We start from the raw sequence: 22,798 nt of genomic DNA on the forward strand, positions 1-22,798 counted from the left end.
CAGTACCCCCTCACAGAAAGCTGCTGTCTGTACCGTACCCCTCACAGAGAGCTGCTGCCTGTACAGTACCCCCTCACAGAAAGCTGCTGTCTGTACAGTACCCCTCACAGAAAGCTGCTGTATGTACAGTACCCCTCACAGTAAGCTGCTGTCTGTACAGTACCCCTCACAGAAAGCTGCTGTCTGTACAGTACCCCCTCACAGAAAGCTGCTGTGTGTACAGTACCCCCTCACAGAAAGCTGCTGTCTGTACAGTACCCCTCACAGAAAGCTGCTGTCTGTACAGTACCCCCTCACAGAAAGCTGCTGTGTGTACAGTACCCCCTCACAGAGAGCTGCTGCCTGTACAGTACCCTCTCACAGAGAGCTGCTGTGTGTACAGTACTCCCTCACAGTAAGCTGCTGTCTGTACAGTACCCCTCACAGAAAGCTGCTGTCTGTACAGTACCCCCTCACAGAGAGCTGCTGCCTGTACAGTACCCTCTCACAGAGAGCTGCTGTGTGTACAGTACTCCCTCACAGAAAGCTGCTGTCTGTACAGTACCCCTCACAGAAAGCTGCTGTCTGTACAGTACCCCCTCACAGAAAGCTGATGTGTGTACAGTTCCCCCTCACAGAAAGCTGCTGTCTGTACAGTACACGTCACAGAAAGCTGCTGTGTGTACAGTACCCCCTCACAGAAAGCTGCTTCCTGTACAGTACCCCTCACAGAAAGCTGCTGCCTGTACAGTACCCCTCACAGACAGTTGCTGCCTGTACAGTACCCCCTCACAGAAAGCTGCTGTCTGTACCTTACCCGTCACAGAAAGCTGCTGCCTGTACAGTACCCCTCACAGAAAGTTGCTGCCTGTACAGTACCCCCTCACAGAAAGCTGCTGTCTGTACAGTACCCCCTCACAGAGAGCTGCTGTGTGTACAGTACCCCCTCACAGAAAGCTGCTGCCTGTACAGTACCCTCTCACAGAAAGCTGCTGTCTGTACAGTACCCCCTCACAGAGAGCTGCTGTCTGTACAGTACCCCCTCACAGAGAGCTGCTGTGTGTACAGTACCCACTCACAGAGATCTGCTGCCTGTACTGTACCCCCTCACAGAAAGCTGCTGTGTGTACAGTACCCCCACACAGAAAGCTGCTTCCTGTACAGTACCCCTCACAGAGAGCTGCTGCCTGTACAGTACCCCCTCACAGAAAGCTGCTGACTGTACATTACCCCTCACAGAAAGCTGCTGCCTGTACAGTACCCCTCACAGACAGTTGCTGCCTGTACAGTACCCCCTCACAGAAAGCTGCTGTCTGTACCTTACCCGTCACAGAAAGCTGCTGCCTGTACAGTACCCCTCACAGAAAGTTGCTGCCTGTACAGTACCCCCTCACAGAAAGCTGCTGTCTGTACAGTACCCCCTCACAGAGAGCTGCTGTGTGTACAGTACCCCCTCACAGAAAGCTGCTGTGTGTACAGTACCCCCTCACAGAGAGCTGCTGTGTGTACAGTACCCCTCACAGAAAGCTGCTGTCTGTACAGTACCCCTCACAGGAAGCTGCTGTCTGTACAGTACCCCTCACAGAAAGCAGCTGTCTGTACAGTACCCCCTCACAGAGAGCTGCTGTCTGTACAGTACCCCTCACAGAGAGCTGCTGCCTGTACAGTACCCCTCACAGAGAGCTGCTGCCTGTACAGTTCCCCCTCACAGAGAGCTGCTGCCTGTACAGTACCCCCTCACAGAAAGCTGCTGTGTGTACAGTACTCCCTCACAGAGAGCTGCTGCCTCTACAGTACCCCCTCACAGAAAGCTGCTGTGTGTACAGTACCCCTCACAGAGAGCTGCTGCCTGCACAGTACCCCCTCACAGAAAGCTGCTCTCTGTACAGTTACCCCTCACAGAGGGCTGCTGCCTGTACAGTACCCCCTCACAGAGAGCTGCTGTCTGTACCTTACCCCTCACAGAGAGCTGCTGCCTGTACAGTACCCCCTCACAGAGAGCTGCTGCTTGTACAGTACCCCTCTCAGAAAGCTGCTGTCTGTACAGTACCCCCTCGCAGAAAGCTGCTGTCTGTAGCTTACCCCTCACAGAGAGCTGCTGCCTGTACAGTACCCCCTCACAGAAAGCTGCTGTCTGTACAGTACCCCCTCACAGAAAGCTGCTGTCTGTACCTTACCCCTCACAGAAAGCTGCTGCCTGTACAGTACCCCTCACAGAAGGTTGCTGCCTGTACAGTACCCCTCACAGAAAGCTGCTGTCTGCACCTTACCCCTCACAGAAAGCTGCTGCCTGTACAGTACCCCTCACAGAGAGCTGCTGCCTGTACAGTACCCCCTCACAGAAAGCTGCTGTCTGTACAGTACGGCCTCACAGAGAGCTGCTGTCTGTACAGTACCCTCTCACAGAGAGCTGCTGCCTGTACAGTACCCCCTCACAGAAAGCTGATGTGTGTACAGTACCCTCTCACAGACAGCTGCTGTGTGTACAGTACTCCGTCACAGAAAGCTGCTGTCTGTAAAGTACCCCTCACAGAAAGCTGCTGTCTGTACAGTGCCCCCTCACAGAGAGCTGCTGCCTGTACAGTACCCTCTCACAGAGAGCTGCTGTGTGTACAGTACCCTCTCACAGAAAGCTGCTGTCTGTACAGTACCCCTCACAGAAAGCTGCTGTGTGTACAGTACCCCCTCACAGAAAGCTGCTGTGTGTACAGTACCCCCTCACAGAAAGCTGCTGTCTGTACAGTACCCGTCACAGAAAGCTGCTGTCTGTACAGTACCCCCTCACAGAGAGCTGCTGTCTGCACAGTACCCCCTCAAAGAGAGCTGCTGTCTGTACAGTACCCCCTCACAGAGAGCTGCTGTGTGTACAGTACCCCCTCACAGAAAGCTGCTGCCTGTACAGTACCCCCTCACAGAGAGCTTCGGCCTGTACAGTAACCCCTCACAGAAAGCTGCTGCCTGTACATTACCCCTCACAGAGAGCTGCTGCCTGCACAGTACCCCCTCACAGAAAGCTGCTGTCTGTACAGTTACCCTCACAGAAAGCTGCTGTCTGTACGTTACCCCTCACAGAAAGTTGCTGCCTGTACAGTACCCCTCACAGAAAGTTGCTGCCTGTACAGTAGCCCCTCACAGAAAGCTGCTGTCTGTACCTTACCTGTCACAGAGAGCTGTTGCCTGTACAGTACCCTCTCACAGAGAGTTGCTGTGTGTACAGTACCCCCTCACAGAAAGCTGCTGTGTGTACAGTACCCCCTCACAGAAAGCTGCTGCCTGTACAGTACCCCTCACAGAAAGCTGCTGCCTGTACAGTACGCCTTCACAGAGAGCTTCTGCCTGTACAGTACCCTCTCACAGAGAGCTGCTGTGTGTACAGTACCCCCTCACAGAGAGCTGCTGCCTGTACAGTACCCCCTCACAGAAAGCTGCTATGTGTACAGTACCCCCTCACTGAAAGCTGCTGTGTGTACAGTACCCCCTCACAGAAAGCTGCTGTCTGTACTGTACCCGTCACAGAAAGCTGCTGTCTGTACAGTTCCCCCTCACAGAGAGCTGCTGTCTGTACAGTACCCCCTCACAGAGAGCTGCTGTCTGTACAGTACCCCCTCACAGAAAGCTGCTGTGTGTACAGTACCCCCTCACAGAAAGCTGCTGCCTGTACAGTACACCCTCACAGAGAGCTTCTGCCTGTATAGTAACCCCTCACAGAAAGCTGCTGCCTGAACATTACCCCTCACAGAGAGCTGCTGCCTGTACAGTACCCCCTCACAGAAAGCTGCTGTTTGTACAGTTACCCTCACAGAAAGCTGCTGTCTGTACCTTACCCCTCACAGAAAGTTGCTGCCTGTACAGTACCCCTCACAGAAAGTTGCTGCCTGTACAGTACCCCCTCACAGAAAGCTGCTGTCTGTACCTTACCCGTCACAGAGAGCTGCTGTGTGTACAGTACCCCCTCACAGAGAGCTGCTGCTTGTACAGTACCCCTCACAGAAAGCTGCTGTCTGTACAGTACCCCCTCGCAGAAAGCTGCTGTCTGTAGCTTACCCCTCACAGAGAGCTGCTGCCTGTACAGTACCCCCTCACAGAAAGCTGCTGTCTGTACAGTACCCCCTCACAGAAAGCTGCTGTCTGTACCTTACCCCTCACAGAAAGCTGCTGCCTGTACAGTACCCCTCACAGAAGGTTGCTGCCTGTACAGTACCCCCTCACAGAAAGCTGCTGTCTGCACCTTACCCCTCACAGAAAGCTTCTGCCTGTACAGTACCCCTCACAGAGAACTGCTGCCTGTACAGTACCCCCTCACAGAGAGCTGCTGTCTGTACAGTTCCCCCCTCACAGAAAGCTGCTGTCTGTACCTTACACCTCACAGAAAGCTGCTGCCTGTACAGTACCCCTCACAGAAAGTTGCTGCCTGCACAGTACCCCCTCACAGAAAGCTGCTGCCTGTACAGTACCCCCTCACAGAACGCTGCTGTGTGTACAGTACCCCCTCACAGAAAGCTGCTGTCTGTACAGTTCCCCCCTCACAGAAAGCTGCTGTCTGTACCTTACACCTCACAGAAAGCTGCTGCCTGTACAGTACCCCTCACAGAAAGTTGCTGCCTGCACAGTACCCCCTCACAGAAAGCTGCTGCCTGTACAGTACGCCCTCACAGAACGCTGCTGTGTGTACAGTACCCCCTCACAGAAAGCTGCTGTGTGTACAGTACCCCCTCACAGAAAGCTGCTGTGTGCACAGTACCCCCTCACAGAAAGCTGCTGCCTGTACAGTACCCCTCACAGAAAGCTGCTGCCTGTACAGTACCCCCTCACAGAACGCTGCTGCCTGTACAGTACCCCCTCACAGAGAGCTGCTGCCTGTACAGTACCCCCTCACAGAAAGCTGCTGCCTGTACAGTACCCCCTCACAGAAAGCTGCTGTCTGAACAGTACCCCTCACAGAGAGCTGCTGTCTGTACAGTACCCCCTCACAGAAAGCTGCTGTCTGTACAGTACCGCCTCACAGAGAGCTGCTGTCTGTACAGTACCCTCTCACAGAGAGCTGCTGTGTGTACAGAACCCCCTCACAGAAAGCTGCTGTGTGTACAGTACCCCCTCGCAGAAAGCTGCTGCCTGTACAGTACCCCTCACAGAAAGCTGCTGCCTGTACAGTACCCCCTCACAGAACGCTGCTGTCTGTACAGTACCCCCTCACAGAAAGCTGCTGTGTGTACAGTACCCCCTCACGGAAAGCTGCTGTGTGTACAGTACCCCCTCACAGAAAGCTGCTGCCTGTACAGTACCCCTCACAGAAAGCTGCTGCCTGTACAGTACACCCTCACAGAGAGCTGCTGCCTGTACAGTACCCCATCACAGAACGCTTCTGCCTGTACAGTACCCCCTCACAGAAAGCTGCTGTCTGTACAGTACCCCCTCACAGAGAGCTGCTGTGTGTACAGTACCCCCTCACAGAAAGCTGCTGCCTGTACAGTACCCCCTCACAGAAAGCTGCTGTCTGTACAGTACCGCCTCACAGAGAGCTGCTGTCTGTACAGTACCCTCTCACAGAGAGCTGCTGCCTGTACAGTACCCCCTCACAGAAAGCTGATGTGTGTACAGTACCCTCTCACAGACAGCTGCTGTGTGTACAGTACTCCCTCACAGAAAGCTGCTGCCTTTACATTACCCCTCACAGAGAGCTGCTGCCTGTACAGTACCCCCTCACAGAACGCTGCTGTCTGTAAAGTACCCCTCACAGAAAGCTGCTGTCTGTACAGTGCCCCCTCACAGAGAGCTGCTGCCTGTACAGTACCCTCTCACAGAGAGCTGCTGTGTGTACAGTACCCCCTCACAGAAAGCTGCTGTCTGTACAGTACCCCTCACAGAAAGCTGCTGTGTGTACAGTACCCCCTCACAGAAAGCTGCTGTGTGTACAGTACCCCCTCACAGAAAGCTGCTGTCTGTACAGTACCCGTCACAGAAAGCTGCTGTCTGTACAGTACCCCCTCACAGAGAGCTGCTGTCTGCACAGTACCCCCTCAAAGAGAGCTGCTGTCTGTACAGTACCCCCTCACAGAGAGCTGCTGTGTGTACAGTACCCCCTCACAGAAAGCTGCTGCCTGTACAGTACCCCCTCACAGAGAGCTTCTGCCTGTACAGTAACCCCTCACAGAAAGCTGCTGCCTGTACATTACCCCTCACAGAGAGCTGCTGCCTGCACAGTACCCCCTCACAGAAAGCTGCTGTCTGTACAGTTACCCTCACAGAAAGCTGCTGTCTGTACGTTACCCCTCACAGAAAGTTGCTGCCTGTACAGTACCCCTCACAGAAAGTTGCTGCCTGTACAGTAGCCCCTCACAGAAAGCTGCTGTCTGCACCTTACCTGTCACAGATAGCTGTTGCCTGTACAGTACCCTCTCACAGAGAGCTGCTGTGTGTACAGTACCCCCTCACAGAAAGCTGCTGTGTGTACAGTACCCCCTCACAGAAAGCTGCTGCCTGTACAGTACCCCTCACAGAAAGCTGCTGCCTGTACAGTACGCCTTCACAGAGAGCTTCTGCCTGTACAGTACCCTCTCACAGAGAGCTGCTGTGTGTACAGTACCCCCTCACAGAGAGCTGCTGCCTGTACAGTACCCCCTCACAGAAAGCTGCTATGTGTACAGTACCCCCTCACTGAAAGCTGCTGTGTGTACAGTACCCCCTCACAGAAAGCTGCTGTCTGTACAGTACCCGTCACAGAAAGCTGCTGTCTGTACAGTTCCCCCTCACAGAGAGCTGCTGTCTGTACAGTACCCCCTCACAGAGAGCTGCTGTGTGTACAGTACCCCCTCACAGAGAGCTGCTGTGTGTACAGTACCCCCTCACAGAAAGCTGCTGCCTGTACAGTACACCCTCACAGAGAGCTTCTGCCTGTATAGTAACCCCTCACAGAAAGCTGCTGCCTGTACATTACCCCTCACAGAGAGCTGCTGCCTGTACAGTACCCCCTCACAGAAAGCTGCTGTTTGTACAGTTACCCTCACAGAAAGCTGCTGTCTGTACCTTACCCCTCACAGAAAGTTGCTGCCTGTACAGTACCCCTCACAGAAAGTTGCTGCCTGTACAGTACCCCCTCACAGAAAGCTGCTGTCTGTACCTTACCCGTCACAGAGAGCTGCTGTGTGTACAGTACCCCCTCACAGAAAGCTGCTGTGTGTACAGTACCCCCTCACAGAAAGCTACTGCCTGTACAGTACCCCTCACAGAAAGCTGCTGCCTGTACAGTACGCCCTCACAGAGAGCTGCTGCCTGTACAGTACCCCCTCACAGAAAGCTGCTGTCTGTACAGTACCCCCTCACAGAGAGCTGCTGCCTGTACAGTACCCCCTCACAGAAAGCTGCTGTGTGTACAGTACCCCCTCACAGAAAGCTGCTGCCTGTACAGTACCCCTCACAGAAAGCTGCTGTCTGTACAGTACCCCCTCACAGAGAGCTGCTGTCTGTACATTACCCCCTCACAGAAAGCTGCTGTGTGTACAGTACCCCCTCACAGAAAACTGCTGCCTGTACAGTACCCCCTCACAGAAAGCTGCTGTCTGTACAGTACCCCCTCACAGAGAGCTGCTGTGTGTACAGTACCCCCTCAAAGAAAGCTGCTGCCTGTACAGTACCCCTCACAGAAAGCTGCTGTCTGTACAGTACCGCCTCACAGAGAGCTGCTGTCTGTACAGTACCCTCTCACAGAGAGCTGCTGCCTGTACAGTACCCCCTCACAGAAAGCTGATGTCTCTACAGTACCCCCTCACATAAAGCTGCTGTGTGTACAGTACCCCCTCACAGAGAGCTCCTGTCTGTACAGTACCCCCTCACAGAAAGCTGCTGTGTGTACAGTACCCCCTCACAGAAAGCTGCTGTCTGTACAGTACCCCCTCACAGAAAGCTGCTGTGTGTACAGTACCCACTCACAGAAAGCTGCTGTCTGTACAGTACCCCTCACAGAAAGCTGCTGTCGGTACAGTACCCCCACACAGAGAGCTGCTGTCTGTACAGTACCCCCTCACAGAGAGCTGCTGTGTGTACAGTACCCCCTCACAGAAAGCTGCTGCCTGTACATTACCCCTCACAGAGAGCTGCTGCCTGCACAGTACCCCCTCACAGAAAGCTGCTGTCTGTACAGTTACCCTCACAGAGAGCTGCTGTCTGTACAGTACCCCTCATAGAAAGCTGCTGCCTGTACAGTACCCCTCACAGAGAGCTGCTGCCTGCACAGTACCCCCTCAAAGAAAGCTGCTGTCTGTACAGTACCCCCTCACAGAAAGCTGATGTGTGCACAGTACCCCCTCACAGAAAGCTGCTGTCTGTACAGTACCCCCTCACAGAAAGCTGCTGCCTGTACGGTACCGCCTCACAGAGAGCTGCTGTCTGTACAGTACCCTCTCACAGAGAGCTGCTGCCTGTACAGTACCCCCTCACAGAAAGCTGATGTCTCTACAGTTCCCCCTCACAGAAAGCTGCTGTGTGTACAGTACCCCCACACAGAGAGCTGCTGTCTGTACAGTACCCCCTCACAGAGAGCTGCTGTGTGTACAGTACCCCCTCACAGAAAGCTGCTGCCTGTACATTACCCCTCACAGAGAGCTGCTGCCTGCACAGTACCCCCTCACAGAAAGCTGCTGTCTGTACAGTTACCCTCACAGAGAGCTGCTGTCTGTACAGTACCCCTCACAGAAAGCTGCTGCCTGTACAGTACACCTCACAGAGAGCTGCTGCCTGCACAGTACCCCCTCACAGAAAGCTGCTGTCTGTACAGTACCCCCTCACAGAAAGCTGATGTGTGTACAGTACCCCCTCACAGAAAGCTGCTGTCTGTACAGTACCCCCTCACAGAAAGCTGCTGCCTGTACAGTACCCCCTCACAGAGAGCTGCTGCCTGTACAGTACCCTCTCACAGAGAGCTGCTGTGTGTACAGTACTCCCTCACAGAAAGCTGCTGTCTGTACAGTACCCCTCACAGAAAGCTGCTGTCTGTACAGTACCCCCTCACAGAGAGCTGCTGTCTGTACAGTACCCCCTCACAGAAAGCTGCTGTCCGTACAGTACCCGAAACAGAAAGCTGCTGTCTGTACAGTACCCCCTCACAGAGAGCTGCTGTGTGTACAGTACCCCCTCACAGAGAGCTGCTGTCTGTACAGTACCCCCTCACAGAAAGCTGCTGTCTGTACAGTACCCCCTCACAGAGAGCTGCTGCCTGTACAGTACCCTCTCACAGAGAGCTGCTGTGTGTACAGTACCCCCTCACAGAAAGCTGCTGTCTGTACAGTACCCCCTCACAGAAAGCTGCTGTGTGTACAGTACCCCCTCACAGAGAGCTGCTGTGTGTACAGTACCCCCTCACAGAGAGCTGCTGTCTGTACAGTACCCCCTCACAGAAAGCTGCTGTGTGTACAGTACCCCCTCACAGAGAGCTGCTGCCTGTACAGTACCCCCTCACAGAAAGCTGCTGTGTGTACAGTACCCCCTCACAGAGAGCTGCTGTCTGTACAGTACCCCCTCACAGAGAGCTGCTGTGTGTACAGTACCCCCTCACAGAAAGCTGCTGTGTGTACAGTACCCCCTCACAGAGAGCTGCTGTCTGTACAGTACCCCCTCACAGAGAGCTGCTGTGTGTACAGTACCCCCTCACAGAAAGCTGCTGCCTGTACATTACCCCTCACAGAAAGCTGCTGCCTGTACAGTACGCCTTCACAGAGAGCTTCTGCCTGTACAGTACCCTCTCACAGAGAGCTTCTGTGTGTACAGTACCCCCTCACAGAGAGCTGCTGCCTGTACAGTACCCCCTCACAGAAAGCTGCTATGTGTACAGTACCCCCTCACTGAAAGCTGCTGTGTGTACAGTACCCCCTCACAGAAAGCTGCTGTCTGTACAGTACCCGTCACAGAAAGCTGCTGTCTGTACAGTTCCCCCTCACAGAGAGCTGCTGTGTGTACAGTACCCCCTCACAGAGAGCTGCTGTCTGTACAGTACCCCCTCACAGAGAGCTGCTGTGTGTCCAGTACACCCTCACAGAAAGCTGCTGCCTGTACAGTACACCCTCACAGAGAGCTTCTGCCTGTATAGTAACCCCTCACAGAAAGCTGCTGCCTGTACATTACCCCTCACAGAGAGCTGCTGCCTGTACAGTACCCCCTCACAGAAAGCTGCTGTTTGTACAGTTACCCTCACAGAAAGCTGCTGTCTGTACCTTACCCCTCACAGAAAGTTGCTGCCTGTACAGTACCCCTCACAGAAAGTTGCTGCCTGTACAGTACCCCCTCACAGAAAGCTGCTGTCTGTACCTTACCCGTCACAGAGAGCTGCTGTGTGTACAGTACCCCCTCACAGAAAGCTGCTGTGTGTACAGTACCCCCTCACAGAAAGCTGCTGCCTGTACAGTACCCCTCACAGAAAGCTGCTGCCTGTACAGTACGCCCTCACAGAGAGCTGCTGCCTGTACAGTACCCCCTCACAGAAAGCTGCTGTCTGTACAGTACCCACTCACAGAGAGCTGCTGCCTGTACAGTACCCCCTCACAGAAAGCTGCTGTGTGTACAGTACCCCCTCACAGAAAGCTGCTGCCTGTACAGTACCCCTCACAGAAAGCTGCTGTCTGTACAGTACCCCCTCACAGAGAGCTGCTGTCTGTACATTACCCCCTCACAGAAAGCTGCTGTGTGTACAGTACCCCCTCACAGAAAACTGCTGCCTGTACAGTACCCCCTCACAGAAAGCTGCTGTCTGTACAGTACCCCCTCACAGAGAGCTGCTGTGTGTACAGTACCCCCTCACAGAAAGCTGCTGCCTGTACAGTACCCCTCACAGAAAGCTGCTGTCTGTACAGTACCGCCTCACAGAGAGCTGCTGTCTGTACAGTACCCTCTCACAGAGAGCTGCTGCCTGTACAGTAACCCCTCACAGAAAGCTGATGTCTCTACAGTACCCCCTCACAGAAAGCTGCTGTGTGTACAGTACCCCTTCACAGAGAGCTCCTGTCTGTACAGTACCCTCTCACAGAGAGCTGATTTGTGTACAGTACTCCCTCACAGAAAGCTGCTGTCTCTACAGTACCCCTCAGAGAAAGCTGCTGTCTGTACAGTACCCCCTCACAGAAAGCTGCTGTGTGTACAGTACCCACTCACAGAAAGCTGCTGTCTGTACAGTACCCCTCACAGAAAGCTGCTGTCTGTACAGTACCCCCTCACAGAAAGCTGATGTGTGTACAGTACCCCCTCACAGAAATCTGCTGTCTGTACAGTACCCCCTCACAGAAAGCTGCTGCCTGTACAGTACCCCCTCACAGAGAGCTGCTGCCTGTACAGTACCCTCTCACAGAGAGCTGCTGTGTGTACAGTACTCCCTCACAGAAAGCTGCTGTCTGTACAGTACCCCTCACAGAAAGCTGCTGTCTGTACAGTACCCCCTCACAGAGAGCTGCTGCCTGTACAGTACCCTCTCACAGAGAGCTGCTGTGTGTACAGTACCCCCTCACAGAAAGCTGCTGTCTGTACAGTACCCCTCACAGGAAGCTGCTATCTGTAAAGTACCCCCTCACAGAAAGCTGCTGTGTGTACAGTACCCCCTCACAGAAAGCTGCTGTCCGTACAGTACCCCCTCACAGAGAGCTGCTGTGTGTACAGTACCCCCTCACAGAAAGCTGCTGTGTGTACAGTACCCCCTCACAGAAAGCTGCTGTCCGTACAGTACCCCCTCACAGAGAGCTGCTGTGTGTACAGTACCCCCTCACAGAAAGCTGCTGTGTGTACAGTACCCCCTCACAGAAAGCTGCTGTGTGTACAGTACCCCCTCACAGAAAGCTGCTGTCCGTACAGTACCCCCTCACAGAAAGCTGCTGTCCGTACAGTACCCGAAACAGAAAGCTGCTGTCTGTACAGTACCCCCTCACAGAGAGCTGCTGTCTGTACAGTACCCCCTCACAGAGAGCTGCTGTGTGTACAGTACCCCCTCACAGAGAGCTGCTGTGTGTACAGTACCCCCTCACAGAAAGCTGCTGCCTGTATATTACCCCTCACAGAGAGCTGCTGCCTGCACAGTACCCCCTCACAGAAAGCTGCTGTCTGTACAGTTACCCTCACAGAAAGCTGCTGTCTGTACCTTACCCCTCACAGAAAGCTGCTGCCTGTACCGTACCCCTCACAGAAAGTTGCTGCCTGTACAGTACCCCCTCACAGAAAGCTGCTGTCTGTACCTTACCCGTCACAGAGAGCTGCTGCCTGTACTGTACCCTCTCTCAGAGAGCTGCTGTGTGTACAGTACCCCCTCACAGAAAGCTGCTGTGTGTACAGTACCCCCGCACAGAAAGCTGCTGCCTGTACAGTACCCCTCACAGAAAGCTGCTGCCTGTACAGTACCCCCTCACAGAGAGCTGCTGTCTGTACAGTACCCCCTCACAGAGAGCTGCTCTGTGTACAGTACCCCCTCACAGAGAGCTGCTGCCTGTACAGTACCCCCTCACAGAAAGCTGCTGTGTGTACAGTACCCCCTCACAGAAAGCTGCTGCCTGTACAGTACCCCTCACAGAAAGCTGCTTCCTGTACAGTACTGCCTCACAGAGAGCTGCTGTCTGTACATTACTGCCCTCACAGAAAGCTGCTGTGTGTACAGTACCCCCTCACAGAAAGCTGCTGCCTGTACAGTACCCCCTCACAGAAAGCTGCTGTCTGTACAGTACCCCCTCACAGAAAGCTGCTGTCTGTACAGTACCCCCTCACAGAAAGCTGCTGTGTGTACAGTACCCCCTCACAGAAAGCTGCTGTGTGTACAGTACCCCCTCACAGAAAGCTGCTGCCTGTACATTACCCCTCACAGAGAGCTGCTGCCTGCACAGTACCCCCTCACAGAAAGCTGCTGTCTGTACAGTAACCCCTCACAGAAAGCTGCTGTGTGTACAGTACCCTCTCACAGAGAGCTGCTGTGTGTACAGTACTCCCTCACAGAAAGCTGCTGTCTGTACCGTACCCCTCACAGAGAGCTGCTGCCTGTACAGTACCCTCTCACAGAGAGCTGCTGTCTGTACCGTACCCCCTCACAGAAAGCTGCTGTCTGTACCGTACCCCTCTCAGAGAGCTGCTGCCTGTACAGTACCCCCTCACAGAAAGCTGCTGTCTGTACAGTACCCCTCACAGAAAGCTGCTGTCTGTACAGTACCCCTCACAGAAAGCTGCTGCCTGTAGAGTACCCCCTCACAGAGAGCTGCTGCCTGTACAGTACCCTCTCAGAGAGAGCTGCTGTCTGTACAGTACCCCTCACAGAAAGCTGCTGTCTGTACAGTACCCCCTCACAGAGAGCTGCTGCCTGTACAGTACCCTCTCACAGAGAGCTGCTGTGTGTACAGTACTCCCTCACAGAAAGCTGCTGTGTGTACAGTACCCCCTCACAGAAAGCTGCTACCTGTACAGTACCCCTCACAGAAAGCTGCTGCCTGTACAGTACCCCCTCACAGAGAGCTTCTGTCTGTACAGTACCCCCTCACAGAGAGCTGCTGTGTGTACAGTACCCCCTCACAGAGAGCTGCTGCCTGTACAGTACCCCCTCACAGAATGCTGCTGTGTGTACAGTACCCCCTCACAGAAAGCTGCTGCCTGTACAGTACTCTCACAGAAAGCTGCTGCCTGTACAGTACCCCCTCACAGAGAGCTGCTGTCTGTACATTACCCCCTCACAGAAAGCTGCTGTGTGTACAGTACCCCCTCACAGAGAGCTGCTGCCTCTACAGTACCCCCTCACAGAAAGCTGCTGCCTGTACAGTATCCCCTCACAGAAAGCTGCTGTCTGTACAGTACCCCCTCACAGAGAGCAGCTGTGTGTACAGTACCCCCTCACAGAAACCTGCTGCCTGTACAGTACCCCCTCACAGAAAGCTGCTGTCTGTACAGTACCCCCTCACAGAAAGCTGCTGCCTGTACAGTACCCCCTCACTGAAAGCTGCTGCGTGTACAGTACCCCCTCACAGAAAGCTGCTGTCTGTACAGTACCCCCTCACAGAAAGCCGCTGTGTGTCCAGTACCCCCTCACAGAGAGCTGCTGCCTGTACTGTACCCTCTCACAGAGAGCTGCTGTGTGTACAGTACTCCCTTACAAAAAGCTGCGGTCTGTACAGTACCCCTCACAGAAAGCTGCTGTCTGTACAGTACCCCCTCACAGAGAGCTGCTGCCTGTACAGTACCCTCTCACAGAGAGCTGCTGTGTGTACAGTACCCCCTCACAGAAAGCTGATGTCTGTACAGTACCCCTCACAGAAAGCTGCTGTCTGTTTAGTACCCCCTCACAGAAAGCTGCTGTCTGTACCGTACCCCTCACAGAGTGCTGCTGTCTGTACAGTACCCTCTCACAGAGAGCTGCTGTGTGTACAGTACCCCCTAACAGAAAGCTGCTGTCTGTACAGTACCCCCTCACAGAAAGCTGCTGTCTGTACCGCACCCCTCACAGAGAACTGCTGCCTGTACAGTACCCCCTCACAGAAAGCTGCTGTCTGTACAGTACCCCTCACAGAAAGCTGCTGTCTGTATAGTACCCCTCACAGAAAGCTGCTGCCTGTACAGTACCCCCTCACAGAGAGCTGCTGTCTGTACAGTACCTCTCACAGAGAGCTGCAGCCTGTATAGTACCCCTCACAGAGAGCTGCTGCCTGTACAGTTCCCCCTCACAGAGAGCTGCTGCCTGTACAGTACCCCCTCACAGAGAGCTGCTGCCTGTACAGTTCCCCCTCACAGAAAGCTGCTGTCTGTACAGTACCCCCTCACAGAGAGCTGCTGCCTGTACAGTACCTCCTCACAGAAAGCTGCTGTGTGTACAGTACCCTTCACAGAGAGCTGCTGCCTGCACAGTACCCCCTCACAGAAAGCTGCTGACTGTACAGTTACCCCTCACAGAGAGCTGCTGTCTGTACCTTACCCCTCACAGAGAGCTGCTGCCTGTACAGTACCCCCTCACAGAGAGCTGCTGCCTGTACAGTACCCCTCACAGAAAGCTGCTGTCTGTACAGTACACCCTCACAGAAAGCTGCTGTCTGTACCTTACCCCTCACAGAGAGCTGCTGCCTGTACAGTACCCCTCACAGAAAGTTGCTGCCTGTACAGTACCCCCTCACAGAGAGCTGCTGCCTGTACAGTACCCCCTCACAGAGAGCTGCTGTGTGTACAGTACCCTCTCACAGAGAGCTGCTGTGTGTACATTACCCCCTCACAGAAAGCTGCTGTCTGTACAGTACCCCCTCACAGAAAGCTGCTGCCTGTACATTACCCCTCACAGAGAGCTGCTGCCTGCACAGTACCCCCTCACAGAAAGCTGCTGTCTGTACAGTTACCCTCACAGAGAGCTGCTGTCTGTACAGTACCCCTCACAGAAAGCTGCTGCCTGTACAGTACACCTCACAGAGAGCTGCTGCCTGCACAGTACCCCCTCACAGAAAGCTGCTGTCTGTACAGTACCCCCTCACAGAAAGCTGATGTGTGTACAGTACCCCCTCACAGAAAGCTGCTGTCTGTACAGTACCCCCTCACAGAAAGCTGCTGCCTGTACAGTACCCCCTCACAGAGAGCTGCTGCCTGTACAGTACCCTCTCACAGAGAGCTGCTGTGTGTACAGTACTCCCTCACAGAAAGCTGCTGTCTGTACAGTACCCCTCACAGAAAGCTGCTGTCTGTACAGTACCCCCTCACAGAGAGCTGCTGTCTGTACAGTACCCCCTCACAGAAAGCTGCTGTCCGTACAGTACCCGAAACAGAAAGCTGCTGTCTGTACAGTACCCCCTCACAGAGAGCTGCTGTGTGTACAGTACCCCCTCACAGAGAGCTGCTGTCTGTACAGTACCCCCTCACAGAAAGCTGCTGTCTGTACAGTACCCCCTCACAGAGAGCTGCTGCCTGTACAGTACCCTCTCACAGAGAGCTGCTGTGTGTACAGTACCCCCTCACAGAAAGCTGCTGTCTGTACAGTACCCCCTCACAGAAAGCTGCTGTGTGTACAGTACCCCCTCACAGAGAGCTGCTGTGTGTACAGTACCCCCTCACAGAGAGCTGCTGTCTGTACAGTACCCCCTCACAGAAAGCTGCTGTGTGTACAGTACCCCCTCACAGAGAGCTGCTGCCTGTACAGTACCCCCTCACAGAAAGCTGCTGTGTGTACAGTACCCCCTCACAGAGAGCTGCTGTCTGTACAGTACCCCCTCACAGAGAGCTGCTGTGTGTACAGTACCCCCTCACAGAAAGCTGCTGTGTGTACAGTACCCCCTCACAGAGAGCTGCTGTCTGTACAGTACCCCCTCACAGAGAGCTGCTGTGTGTACAGTACCCCCTCACAGAAAGCTGCTGCCTGTACATTACCCCTCACAGAAAGCTGCTGCCTGTACAGTACGCCTTCACAGAGAGCTTCTGTGTGTACAGTACCCCCTCACAGAGAGCTGCTGCCTGTACAGTACCCCCTCACAGAAAGCTGCTATGTGTACAGTACCCCCTCACTGAAAGCTGCTGTGTGTACAGTACCCCCTCACAGAAAGCTGCTGTCTGTACAGTACCCGTCACAGAAAGCTGCTGTCTGTACAGTTCCCCCTCACAGAGAGCTGCTGTGTGTACAGTACCCCCTCACAGAGAGCTGCTGTCTGTACAGTACCCCCTCACAGAGAGCTGCTGTGTGTCCAGTACACCCTCACAGAAAGCTGCTGCCTGTACAGTACACCCTCACAGAGAGCTTCTGCCTGTATAGTAACCCCTCACAGAAAGCTGCTGCCTGTACATTACCCCTCACAGAGAGCTGCTGCCTGTACAGTACCCCCTCACAGAAAGCTGCTGTTTGTACAGTTACCCTCACAGAAAGCTGCTGTCTGTACCTTACCCCTCACAGAAAGTTGCTGCCTGTACAGTACCCCTCACAGAAAGTTGCTGCCTGTACAGTACCCCCTCACAGAAAGCTGCTGTCTGTACCTTACCCGTCACAGAGAGCTGCTGTGTGTACAGTACCCCCTCACAGAAAGCTGCTGTGTGTACAGTACCCCCTCACAGAAAGCTGCTGCCTGTACAGTACCCCTCACAGAAAGCTGCTGCCTGTACAGTACGCCCTCACAGAGAGCTGCTGCCTGTACAGTACCCCCTCACAGAAAGCTGCTGTCTGTACAGTACCCACTCACAGAGAGCTGCTGCCTGTACAGTACCCCCTCACAGAAAGCTGCTGTGTGTACAGTACCCCCTCACAGAAAGCTGCTGCCTGTACAGTACCCCTCACAGAAAGCTGCTGTCTGTACAGTACCCCCTCACAGAGAGCTGCTGTCTGTACATTACCCCCTCACAGAAAGCTGCTGTGTGTACAGTACCCCCTCACAGAAAACTGCTGCCTGTACAGTACCCCCTCACAGAAAGCTGCTGTCTGTACAGTACCCCCTCACAGAGAGCTGCTGTGTGTACAGTACCCCCTCACAGAAAGCTGCTGCCTGTACAGTACCCCTCACAGAAAGCTGCTGTCTGTACAGTACCGCCTCACAGAGAGCTGCTGTCTGTACAGTACCCTCTCACAGAGAGCTGCTGCCTGTACAGTAACCCCTCACAGAAAGCTGATGTCTCTACAGTACCCCCTCACAGAAAGCTGCTGTGTGTACAGTACCCCTTCACAGAGAGCTCCTGTCTGTACAGTACCCTCTCACAGAGAGCTGATTTGTGTACAGTACTCCCTCACAGAAAGCTGCTGTCTCTACAGTACCCCTCAGAGAAAGCTGCTGTCTGTACAGTACCCCCTCACAGAAAGCTGCTGTGTGTACAGTACCCACTCACAGAAAGCTGCTGTCTGTACAGTACCCCTCACAGAAAGCTGCTGTCTGTACAGTACCCCCTCACAGAAAGCTGATGTGTGTACAGTACCCCCTCACAGAAAACTGCTGTCTGTACAGTACCCCCTCACAGAAAGCTGCTGCCTGTACAGTACCCCCTCACAGAGAGCTGCTGCCTGTACAGTACCCTCTCACAGAGAGCTGCTGTGTGTACAGTACTCCCTCACAGAAAGCTGCTGTCTGTACAGTACCCCTCACAGAAAGCTGCTGTCTGTACAGTACCCCCTCACAGAGAGCTGCTGCCTGTACAGTACCCTCTCACAGAGAGCTGCTGTGTGTACAGTACCCCCTCACAGAAAGCTGCTGTCTGTACAGTACCCCTCACAGGAAGCTGCTATCTGTAAAGTACCCCCTCACAGAAAGCTGCTGTGTGTACAGTACCCCCTCACAGAAAGCTGCTGTCCGTACAGTACCCCCTCACAGAGAGCTGCTGTGTGTACAGTACCCCCTCACAGAAAGCTGCTGTGTGTACAGTACCCCCTCACAGAAAGCTGCTGTCCGTACAGTACCCCCTCACAGAGAGCTGCTGTGTGTACAGTACCCCCTCACAGAAAGCTGCTGTGTGTACAGTACCCCCTCACAGAAAGCTGCTGTGTGTACAGTACCCCCTCACAGAAAGCTGCTGTCCGTACAGTACCCCCTCACAGAAAGCTGCTGTCCGTACAGTACCCGAAACAGAAAGCTGCTGTCTGTACAGTACCCCCTCACAGAGAGCTGCTGTCTGTACAGTACCCCCTCACAGAGAGCTGCTGTGTGTACAGTACCCCCTCACAGAGAGCTGCTGTGTGTACAGTACCCCCTCACAGAAAGCTGCTGCCTGTATATTACCCCTCACAGAGAGCTGCTGCCTGCACAGTACCCCCTCACAGAAAGCTGCTATCTGTACAGTTACCCTCACAGAAAGCTGCTGTCTGTACCTTACCCCTCACAGAAAGCTGCTGCCTGTACCGTACCCCTCACAGAAAGTTGCTGCCTGTACAGTACCCCCTCACAGAAAGCTGCTGTCTGTACCTTACCCGTCACAGAGAGCTGCTGCCTGTACTGTACCCTCTCTCAGAGAGCTGCTGTGTGTACAGTACCCCCTCACAGAAAGCTGCTGTGTGTACAGTACCCCCGCACAGAAAGCTGCTGCCTGTACAGTACCCCTCACAGAAAGCTGCTGCCTGTACAGTACCCCCTCACAGAGAGCTGCTGTCTGTACAGTACCCCCTCACAGAGAGCTGCTCTGTGTACAGTACCCCCTCACAGAGAGCTGCTGCCTGTACAGTACCCCCTCACAGAAAGCTGCTGTGTGTACAGTACCCCCTCACAGAAAGCTGCTGCCTGTACAGTACCCCTCACAGAAAGCTGCTTCCTGTACAGTACTGCCTCACAGAGAGCTGCTGTCTGTACATTACTGCCCTCACAGAAAGCTGCTGTGTGTACAGTACCCCCTCACAGAAAGCTGCTGCCTGTACAGTACCCCCTCACAGAAAGCTGCTGTCTGTACAGTACCCCCTCACAGAAAGCTGCTGTCTGTACAGTACCCCCTCACAGAAAGCTGCTGTGTGTACAGTACCCCCTCACAGAAAGCTGCTGTGTGTACAGTACCCCCTCACAGAAAGCTGCTGCCTGTACATAACCCCTCACAGAGAGCTGCTGCCTGCACAGTACCCCCTCACAGAAAGCTGCTGTCTGTACAGTAACCCCTCACAGAAAGCTGCTGTGTGTACAGTACCCTCTCACAGAGAGCTGCTGTGTGTACAGTACTCCCTCACAGAAAGCTGCTGTCTGTACCGTACCCCTCACAGAGAGCTGCTGCCTGTACAGTACCCTCTCACAGAGAGCTGCTGTCTGTACCGTACCCCCTCACAGAAAGCTGCTGTCTGTACCGTACCCCTCTCAGAGAGCTGCTGCCTGTACAGTACCCCCTCACAGAAAGCTGCTGTCTGTACAGTACCCCTCACAGAAAGCTGCTGTCTGTACAGTACCCCTCACAGAAAGCTGCTGCCTGTAGAGTACCCCCTCACAGAGAGCTGCTGCCTGTACAGTACCCTCTCAGAGAGAGCTGCTGTCTGTACAGTACCCCTCACAGAAAGCTGCTGTCTGTACAGTACCCCCTCACAGAGAGCTGCTGCCTGTACAGTACCCTCTCACAGAGAGCTGCTGTGTGTACAGTACTCCCTCACAGAAAGCTGCTGTGTGTACAGTACCCCCTCACAGAAAGCTGCTACCTGTACAGTACCCCTCACAGAAAGCTGCTGCCTGTACAGTACCCCCTCACAGAGAGCTTCTGTCTGTACAGTACCCCCTCACAGAGAGCTGCTGTGTGTACAGTACCCCCTCACAGAGAGCTGCTGCCTGTACAGTACCCCCTCACAGAATGCTGCTGTGTGTACAGTACCCCCTCACAGAAAGCTGCTGCCTGTACAGTACTCTCACAGAAAGCTGCTGCCTGTACAGTACCCCCTCACAGAGAGCTGCTGTCTGTACATTACCCCCTCACAGAAAGCTGCTGTGTGTACAGTACCCCCTCACAGAGAGCTGCTGCCTCTACAGTACCCCCTCACAGAAAGCTGCTGCCTGTACAGTATCCCCTCACAGAAAGCTGCTGTCTGTACAGTACCCCCTCACAGAGAGCAGCTGTGTGTACAGTACCCCCTCACAGAAACCTGCTGCCTGTACAGTACCCCCTCACAGAAAGCTGCTGTCTGTACAGTACCCCCTCACAGAAAGCTGCTGCCTGTACAGTACCCCCTCACTGAAAGCTGCTGCGTGTACAGTACCCCCTCACAGAAAGCTGCTGTCTGTACAGTACCCCCTCACAGAAAGCCGCTGTGTGTCCAGTACCCCCTCACAGAGAGCTGCTGCCTGTACTGTACCCTCTCACAGAGAGCTGCTGTGTGTACAGTACTCCCTTACAAAAAGCTGCGGTCTGTACAGTACCCCCTCACAGAGAGCTGCTGCCTGTACAGTACCCTCTCACAGAGAGCTGCTGTGTGTACAGTACTCCCTCACAGAAAGCTGCTGTGTGTACAGTACCCCCTCACAGAAAGCTGCTACCTGTAGAGTACCCCCTCACAGAGAGCTGCTGCCTGTACAGTACCCTCTCAGAGAGAGCTGCTGTCTGTACAGTACCCCTCACAGAAAGCTGCTGTCTGTACAGTACCCCCTCACAGAGAGCTGCTGCCTGTACAGTACCCTCTCACAGAGAGCTGCTGTGTGTACAGTACTCCCTCACAGAAAGCTGCTGTGTGTACAGTACCCCCTCACAGAAAGCTGCTACCTGTACAGTACCCCTCACAGAAAGCTGCTGCCTGTACAGTACCCCCTCACAGAGAGCTTCTGTCTGTACAGTACCCCCTCACAGAGAGCTGCTGTGTGTACAGTACCCCCTCACAGAGAGCTGCTGCCTGTACAGTACCCCCTCACAGAATGCTGCTGTGTGTACAGTACCCCCTCACAGAAAGCTGCTGCCTGTACAGTACTCTCACAGAAAGCTGCTGCCTGTACAGTACCCCCTCACAGAGAGCTGCTGTCTGTACATTACCCCCTCACAGAAAGCTGCTGTGTGTACAGTACCCCCTCACAGAGAGCTGCTGCCTCTACAGTACCCCCTCACAGAAAGCTGCTGCCTGTACAGTATCCCCTCACAGAAAGCTGCTGTCTGTACAGTACCCCCTCACAGAAAGCTGCTGTCTGTACAGTACCCCCTCACAGAAAGCTGCTGCCTGTACAGTACCCCCTCACTGAAAGCTGCTGCGTGTACAGTACCCCCTCACAGAAAGCTGCTGTCTGTACAGTACCCCCTCACAGAAAGCCGCTGTGTGTCCAGTACCCCCTCACAGAGAGCTGCTGCCTGTACTGTACCCTCTCACAGAGAGCTGCTGTGTGTACAGTACTCCCTTACAAAAAGCTGCGGTCTGTACAGTACCCCTCACAGAAAGCTGCTGTCTGTACAGTACCCCCTCACAGAGAGCTGCTGCCTGTACAGTACCCTCTCACAGAGAGCTGCTGTGTGTACAGTACCCCCTCACAGAAAGCTGATGTCTGTACAGTACCCCTCACAGAAAGCTGCTGTCTGTTTAGTACCCCCTCACAGAAAGCTGCTGTCTGTACCGTACCCCTCACAGAGTGCTGCTGTCTGTACAGTACCCTCTCACAGAGAGCTGCTGTGTGTACAGTACCCCCTAACAGAAAGCTGCTGTCTGTACAGTACCCCCTCACAGAAAGCTGCTGTCTGTACCGCACCCCTCACAGAGAACTGCTGCCTGTACAGTACCCCCTCACAGAAAGCTGCTGTCTGTACAGTACCCCTCACAGAAAGCTGCTGTCTGTATAGTACCCCTCACAGAAAGCTGCTGCCTGTACAGTACCCCCTCACAGAGAGCTGCTGTCTGTACAGTACCTCTCACAGAGAGCTGCAGCCTGTATAGTACCCCTCACAGAGAGCTGCTGCCTGTACAGTTCCCCCTCACAGAGAGCTGCTGCCTGTACAGTACCCCCTCACAGAGAGCTGCTGCCTGTACAGTTCCCCCTCACAGAAAGCTGCTGTCTGTACAGTACCCCCTCACAGAGAGCTGCTGCCTGTACAGTACCTCCTCACAGAAAGCTGCTGTGTGTACAGTACCCTTCACAGAGAGCTGCTGCCTGCACAGTACCCCCTCACAGAAAGCTGCTGACTGTACAGTTACCCCTCACAGAGAGCTGCTGTCTGTACCTTACCCCTCACAGAGAGCTGCTGCCTGTACAGTACCCCCTCACAGAGAGCTGCTGCCTGTACAGTACCCCTCACAGAAAGCTGCTGTCTGTACAGTACACCCTCACAGAAAGCTGCTGTCTGTACCTTACCCCTCACAGAGAGCTGCTGCCTGTACAGTACCCCTCACAGAAAGTTGCTGCCTGTACAGTACCCCCTCACAGAGAGCTGCTGCCTGTACAGTACCCCCTCACAGAGAGCTGCTGTGTGTACAGTACCCTCTCACAGAGAGCTGCTGTGTGTACATTAC

Source organism: Chiloscyllium punctatum, chromosome 15 (genome assembly GCF_047496795.1).
Source record: "Chiloscyllium punctatum isolate Juve2018m chromosome 15, sChiPun1.3, whole genome shotgun sequence".
Taxonomy (NCBI): domain Eukaryota; kingdom Metazoa; phylum Chordata; class Chondrichthyes; order Orectolobiformes; family Hemiscylliidae; genus Chiloscyllium; species Chiloscyllium punctatum.